Source organism: Amblyraja radiata, unplaced genomic scaffold (genome assembly GCF_010909765.2).
Source record: "Amblyraja radiata isolate CabotCenter1 unplaced genomic scaffold, sAmbRad1.1.pri S117, whole genome shotgun sequence".
Classification (NCBI taxonomy): Eukaryota; Metazoa; Chordata; class Chondrichthyes; order Rajiformes; family Rajidae; genus Amblyraja; species Amblyraja radiata.
The window spans coordinates 135,154-141,319 of record NW_022630103.1 but is presented as its reverse complement, the minus strand read 5'-3'; positions in this window follow the sequence as shown (position 1 = coordinate 141,319).

Below are 6,166 nucleotides of genomic sequence, written 5' to 3'. Positions count from 1 at the left end.
GATCATCCAACTCAGTATTCCGTACCTGCCTTCTCTCCATACCCCCTGATCCATTTAGCCACAAGGGCCACATCTAACTCCCTCTTAAACATAGCCAATTAACTGGCCTCAACTACCCTCTGTGGCAGAGAGTTCCAGAGGTTCACCACTCTCTGTGTGAAAAAGTTTCTTATCTCGGTCCTAAAGGATTTCCCTCTTATCCTTAAGCTGTGACCCCTTGTCCTGGACTTCCCCAACATCGGGACCAATCTTCCTGCATCTAGCTTGTCCAACCCCATAAGAATTTTGTACGTTTCTATAAGATCCCCTCTCAATCTCCTAAATTCTAGCGAGTATAAGCCAAGTCTATCCAGTCTTTCTTCATATGAAAGTCCTGACATCCCAGGAATCAGTCTGGTGAACCTTCTCTGCACTCCCTCTATGGCTATAATGTCCTTCCTCAGATTTGGAGACCAAAACTGTACGCAATACTCCAGGTGTGGTCTCACCAAGACCCTGTACAACTGCAGTAGAACCTCCCTGCTCCTATACTCAAATCCTTTTGCTATGAAAGCTAACATACCATTCGCTTTCTTCACTGCCTGCTGTACCTGCATGCCTACTTTCAATGACTGGTGTACCATGACACCCAAGTCTCGCTGCATCTCCCCTTTTCCTAATCGGCCATCATTTAGATAATAGTCTGCTTTCCTGTTTTTGCCACCAAAGTGGATAACCTCACATTTATCCACATTATACTGCATCTGCCAAACATTTGCCCACTCACCCAGCCTATCCAAGTCACCTTGCAGTCTCCTAGCATCCTCCTCACAGCTAACACTGCCCCCCAGCTTAGTGGCATCCGCAAACTTGGAGATGTTGCCTTCAATTCCCTCATCCAGATCATTAATATAAATTGTAAATAGCTGGGGTCCCAGCACTGAGCCTTGCGGTACCCCACTAGTCACTGCCTGCCATTGTGAAAAGGACCCGTTTACTCCTACTCTTTGCTTCCTGTTTGCCAGCCAGTTCTCTATCCACATCAATACTGAACCCCCAATACCGTGTGCTTTAAGTTTGTGTACATGGTGTACAGGATCTCGTTCTCCTTCACATGTTTGAAAACAGCTGCTGCCACCGACTGATCTTCAAAATACCTGGTGAAATATTCCTTCCGTTCCTCACCATCAAATCCCAGGATTTCAGCCCAGACACTGATCTCCACCTTTTCCAGTAAATGTACCGCAGGGGGGCGGGTGGTCACTAACACTGAACACCCTGGGAGCAGCTTGTGCTGGATTAAACTGTACACAATGTCAGACACTTTACACCGGGATTCAGGAGCTGGGCACTGGTGCTGAGGTTCTGTGTCTCTCCGACTGTCAGCAAAATCGATTCTGCCCTTGAATTCATCCAGACCGTCGAATATAAACAGCAATCCCTTTGGCTTCTTCCAGACCTCTCCTAGCATATTCCCAAAGTAAGGATACTGATCCAGAATCAGTTCCCTCTGGGTTATTCTGCAGATAATAGTGTTCAAATCCCAGAATTTGAAACTGAAGACAAACTGGAAGTGTTGGTATATTTTCCCCGTGGCCCAGTCATGAACAATCTTTTGCACCATTGTTGTTTTTCCGATCCTCGGGACTCCGGCCACTGTTGCTGAACTCCCAGATCTGGATTTACTTCTGGAAAAGCTGCTGTGGAACAATTGATCAGTCCTGATTTTTTTCCAGTTTTCCCCGGAGACATTCCTCTCTCCATTCTTCATGGTCCCGGCCTCTTGCCAGCAGCTCATGTTCCACCAGTGTCCGATCTCGATCAGTGGAAATTATTGTGAGCTCAGCGTATCGATCAAGCAGCAGGAAATCCTTAACCTTCTCGTTCATCAGGATGTTGTTCACGTTCAGTGTTTCAGTCTGTGCTCGCAGAGTCTCCTTGTGTTTCTGTTGAACATCTTGCACGGGAACAGGCAGATAATGGACACATGTTAGATGGCTCAACTCAAAAGTCAACATTCAAGATGACAAGAATGTTCAATTCCCTTCAATTAATTAAATTCACTGACGGATCTCAGTGCAGCGAGGTAAACCTGGTTACAGACACACAAGATGACAGCGAGCCACGGCTGAGAAAATCACCAGCCAAGCAGATTGTGATATTAACTGCGCTGTAAAAGTTCCCCGGACAGTTGACTGGTCCCTGCATGTCCTGCAGTTGATTCTCCCATGACAAACACAGCTAGCATTTATTTTGGGTTTGAACATAGACTTTGACAAACCCAGTGTTGGGCACAGACAGGGTAACGGGCATTGGGTGTTCTTTCTGAGGGACACCTGGAGGGAAATACCCAGCAGCTCAGGCAGCACATGTGGAGAGGGGGGGAAAATCAGGGTGTGGGGAAGGAGGTGGGCAGGGAGGAGGAGCAGAAGGGGAAGGAGAGTTAGAGAGAGAAGGGGGGGGGGGGGCAGAGGGAGAGGGAACGGGTGCAGGGGAGGAAGGACGAGAGAGAGGGGTGTACAAGAGGGGGAATGGGACTTGGAGGGGAGTGTCAAAGAGAGGGGAGGAGGAGGAGATTGGGAGTTGGGGAAGGGGAGAGAGAGCGCGAGTGGGAGAAGGAGGGTGGGGAAGGGGGAAGGTGATGCTGATCATTGAAACATATTGCGATCAATGTTGAGTCCAGAAGGCTGTGACGCATTGTACTGGGAGATGAGGTAGTAATCTGTGATTCACGCATGGTTTGTGTGGTGGACCAAAGATAGAGGAGACAGAGTGGGACTGGGATGACCGGCAGTGACAGTCAATTGTTCAGTCATCGGTGAAAACTGCAAGTCCCTTCAACTATAAAGACATTTTGTTTCCCTGCATGGTTGGAAGATAAGTGGGAAAAGGACAGGTGTTCATGGGGAAGTGACATTAGAAATGGAATGGCTGCTGGACATGGAAGAGCAGGCCAGGGATTCATGAAGGAAGCAATGACATGAAGTGGAGGCAGGGATGTTGTATCTAGAGGTGGGACTTTATTATGAGTCGACAACAATTGTGAAAAATCTTCAACTGAGTGAGGAGGATTGTCGGGCAGACAGTGAAGACCAGGGAAACGCTGTTCTTGCCCTGTCCAGGAGCAGGGCAGTGAGAAACAGATCAAATTCACTCAGGTTTGTGTCCACTGTGATGGAAGGAACCTCGTGATTCAAGACGATAGACATTGTGGACTTTTAAGAATGTTCTCAGAATTTACATATTTTCACACCAGTACTCTGCCAAGTATGTGTGGGGTTACACAGTGTGTCAGGGTGTTGCTAGGAGTGTGTGGGGCTATACAGTGTGTCGGGACCATGACAGGGGTGTGTGGGGATACACAGTGTCAGGGTGTTGCTAGTAGTGTGTGGGGTTACACAGTGTGTCAGAACCATGCCAGGAGTGTATGGGGCTATACAGTGTGTCGGGACCATGATAAGGGTGTGTGGGGATACACAGTGTGTCAGGACACATCGAGGGGTGTGTGGGGTTACACAGTGTGTCAGGACCATGACAGGAGTGTGTGGGGTTGCACAGTGTCAGGGTGTTGCTAGTAGTGTGTGGGGTTACTCAGTGTGTCAGAACCATGCCAGGAGTGTGTGGGGCTATACTGTGCGTCAGGACCATGACAGGGGTGCGTGGGGTTACACAGTGTGTCAGGGATATCCAGGTGTGTGTGGGGATAGACAGTTTGTCAGGACCCATCTAGGAGTGTGTGGGGGGCATCACTGCACACATATTCTCTCTGGGAGTGTAATGGATTTCACAGATCTCTTCCACAACCTGACACTTTGCAGCCTTGTACAATTAACGCCTGGAGGAGTTGAAATAATGCAGTGTAATGTTTTCAGTGTATGTCAGAGATCGAGTGATCTAGGAACTACTATCTACCTCTTTGGTTACCCTCGGACTATCCTAGATCGGACTTTCCTCGTTTACCTTGCATTAAACATTATTCCCTCATAGTTTATCTATACTGTAAATGGCTCGGTTATAATCACGAGTTGTCTTTCTGCTGACTGGATAACACGCAACAAAAGCTTTTCACCGTACTTTAGTACATGTGACAATACATTAAACTAAGCTAAACCCGAATCTACAGACAAAGAAACAATCCATAGTGAATCCCCGTGTCAGTCTAACAATTGCTTAGCCTTTAATCTTCTGATTTCCCATTCTGAGAAGCACTGAACATTTTCAGCATTACATCAATTCTAACAAATCATTGGTGTGAACTGTACATTTCAACACTCACCTTCCATATGAGAGGGTAATTCAGATAAACCTCTGGTGATGTTCATGTATTCTTGTGGATCAGGACCTGTTCAAATCAACGAGCATTCATTAAACCAGACTTGAATAACATTGTTAACTCCAGTGTTTCAATGTGATATTCAGTTCAGTGTGTTGATTTACCGTACCGAGCTCCTGGATTTCTTTCAGTATTTTGTCCAGCTTTGGTAATTGATTCTGCATTTTCACAAAGGATTCCCACATCACCCGCCGGGCACGGTTGCGTTTCCCCATCACCAGACTGTGGAAGAGTGTGGAACTGTCTCTGCGGTTTCCCTTTACCACCAGCTCAGCGACACTCTGTGAAGAACAACAATGAATATATTGAGAAGTATCTGAGACAATGCTAATGGGGAGGGAATTAGCTGTTCAGTGATGGGATATTCTGGTAGTTTTGAGCATAGTGACAGGCATTGGTCTGCCTCTTAATACACCCATGACACTGTGCTGACAAACTGTGTACTCCCAGAGTCCTGACAGTATGAATCTCGCTTCACACCTGGCAGTGTCCAAGAACACAGCAGAGTACAGCACAAGAACAGGCCATTCAGGCCAATGATTGCTGTGTTGAAATTGATGTGAAATTAATCCAATTCCTTTTGGCCTCACATGGACTGTATCCCACTAGGAATGGACGCGTCCAGTCCAACCTGCATTTCTTCCTGCTCTGCATTTTGAAGCCATTATGTTCTTTCATCAACATTCTGTGAGCCGGCATTCACTCATTGACCAGATAACTTCTTTATTTCTATACCTACCCCAGTTTTACCCGATCAAAGACATTCCTCTCTTGTACATTTCCTGCAGATCAACCCCTCTCACTGCACATTAACTCGTCTTCTCTTCCCACAGATGCGTAAATAACCGACCTGCTGAATATTGTTGAGATTGTAGATTTTAGCAAATGTACTTATGTGTTTATTTTATTTGTCAATTGAATGATAAGTGAACAGTTCAATGTCTTAGAATAATTCAGCAGGTCAGACAGCATCTCCAAAAACAGCATTCTGTTGTGCAGCACATTGTGTGTTTTTTTGTAAACCAGGGTCTGAAGTTCGTTGTGCTCATGCCTAATGTCCTCTGTGGTTTAATGAACTGAACTAAATGTGACTAGTGAGACTGAGACTTGAAAAGTATTATTGTTTTTGATTCTGGTTCACAAGTTTACTGCTCCATTGTGCTAAGATGCATATGTACAAAGAACAGCTGGATCAGAATGGACAATTCTCAGAAATCCCCAGGTCACAGGTTTTATTCCTGATACCAGGTCTACAGGACACAAACTGATCAGAGATCAGTGTCTCCATTGCACTGTTCAACCCAGGGACTGCGACGTGAGGCGGACTGACATTTGTCACTCTTCCCCCCTCTATGCCGTCAGTTCTGTGACAGGAAACAAGTCACCGTGTTCCTTCCACTTACCCCGAGTTCTTGTTCATTGAAATATCCCTGCCATCTCATCATGAAGCCGGGACTTTCAACCCTTTCTTCAATCGCCTATTTCAGTCTCTCCCGATAGAACATTGTCAGCTGGAACAATTGGTAGTCGCTCCACTGTGTCAGGAGCTCAGAGAATGTAGGCATTAGATCTGTGTATACAAAGAGAGAAACTAAACACCATCTGAATCAGTCCCCTAGGCTCCCGCTACAACAGCAAACCTCATCCTGACCCCCTATTAGAATGATCAAAACAGAATATCGGAATATGAAAGTATTGGAGGAACTCAGTATGTTAACCATCATCTCCGGAGAACATGTATAGAGCGGCGATTCAATGGGGGACCTTTCTTCAGGCTGATTGTGGTGGATTGAGAGGGGGAAAATGTGGACGACGAGAGACAGGTCAAAGCCTGGTAAGTAAGGTGGATACAGG